At 39.4% G+C, this 1,803-nt stretch overlaps 1 non-coding gene across 1 annotated transcript; it reads left to right on the forward strand.

Annotated features, from left to right (window-relative positions):
- The first annotated feature begins 1,306 nt into the window (after positions 1-1,306).
- Positions 1,307-1,378, forward strand: trnad-guc (transfer RNA aspartic acid (anticodon GUC)). Its single transcript has one exon. It is a non-coding gene; the product is annotated as a tRNA-Asp (tRNA).
- The last annotated feature ends 425 nt before the right edge of the window (positions 1,379-1,803 follow it).

Here is a 1,803-nt window from a genome sequence, read left to right on the forward strand (position 1 = left end):
GTAAACTACAAGGTTTTTCCTCTGACTATCTTAACTGCACGTCAAAGACGTTATCGGATATTCCCGACTACAGACTTTCGGTTTGATCATTTATTCGCGTTATTAATTCGGCTCCTGATTACATTAAACTAAACATGCTCAGATTGTTACAACCTTTGCTTGTCGGTTATTTTTGGGATCTTTCTGGATGGGCTCAAGGCGGGGTCTGTAAGCACAAGCAAACTGCCAGCACTTTTGTTTTACATGAAAATAGTTTGATGTCGGCCTATTGCGTTATTGTCTGGCTATAATTTGGAGGCAATATTAAACAATAGGCCCATATATTGTAAATATACATGTTGTGTTGTTTTGTTGTTATCACAAACGTATAGCCTGATCATAAATTTCATGGATACCTGGATGTTGTATGTTCCATTATATTTATGAATGAATGATTTATGTGAAGTCTGGCTTAGATTCGAGAATTAATCATATAGATTAAAAAAAGTTTTCATTTAAAACTTATCTCATATAATAAAATCCTCGTCCGAACGAACATATGTCAGAATGAAAAAACATTTAAATTATTTTTGTGATGCATCAGTATCAATAGCTACAACGTCATAACAGATATAGATATAATGCGGTTCATACTTTTGAAGTTGATGCGTATCTCCCGAAAAAAATCAACTCCAGAAGAGTCCGCGTCTGTAAATGCCTGAACTTCGGAATCGATCCTACCTTTGTTAGGCGCGGCATCTGTGTCTTGCAGCTGTTCCCTTGGATAAAGATGTTAATTGTCATGCTTACAGCATCTCGATCTCCGGCGTTTGTGAAGTTGGGATTGATGCTGTCCTGTGTTTTTTTTTTCCTTCCACACTTAAGCTCTGCTTGTTACTGCCCCATAGCGGAGCGCAAGTGAAACGGACTACCGGAGATTTGCACTGTTTTTCTGTTAGTGTGTATAATCAAAATATGACTCAGTTTGGCCAGTTAGAAAAATATGATAATAGAAAAGTATTCTTTTCCTCTCACTTTTTTTTCTTGATTTAATTACCGACTTCACGTACTTACACTGTGTCCCGTTGCACGATGTAATATTGCGAAACTATGATTTTGTTGCAGTGTTTTGTAAAGGAATTTTCCGTTTAATCATCGTCTTAGTATAAAGCTATATGGTTGTTCTGGTATCAGTGGACGTACATTATGTATTTTTTCTTCTCTTGAGCACCATGGTCATGACATGAAGCTCAGTCATTGATTACTCGCAAATGTTAGTAGTCATCCGCTGTTTATCTTGAAGATGTAAAAGTAGTGCGCGTACATCTCCTCGTTAGTATAGTGGTGAGTATCCCCGCCTGTCACGCGGGAGACCGGGGTTCGATTCCCCGACGGGGAGAGTCTGCATCTTTTTGCCTCGGTCTCAAAAGGCACCAAGCTAGAACCGGCCCCGTGTTAGTGGAAACGGGGCTTGTGACTTGTACTCATGCATAATATTCTGCGGGTCGCTCAGCAGCGCAGCATATGAAACTAGACTCGGATTGTAAGTGTGTGGTTTTGATAATTGATGTATGGATGGATGGATCCTTAATAAGAGATATAAACAATAAGGTCCAGTCGCCAACTAATCATGTAAAATACGTCATAAACTCATGGTTGTTAAACCCAGAATAAAAATGAAGACGTATAACTAGGAAAGTCAACTTGCACATTTCAATTTTGGTTCGATATAATCACGTTGTCCTTAACCCTCCAGTGCAGGAGGGGACGGTAATGCGCATCGAATGTTTCCGAACCTGTGTGTGATACAACCGAGGAAGAGCC

The sequence above is a fragment of the Brienomyrus brachyistius genome, unplaced genomic scaffold (assembly GCF_023856365.1).
Source record: "Brienomyrus brachyistius isolate T26 unplaced genomic scaffold, BBRACH_0.4 scaffold1394, whole genome shotgun sequence".
NCBI lineage: Eukaryota > Metazoa > Chordata > Actinopteri > Osteoglossiformes > Mormyridae > Brienomyrus > Brienomyrus brachyistius.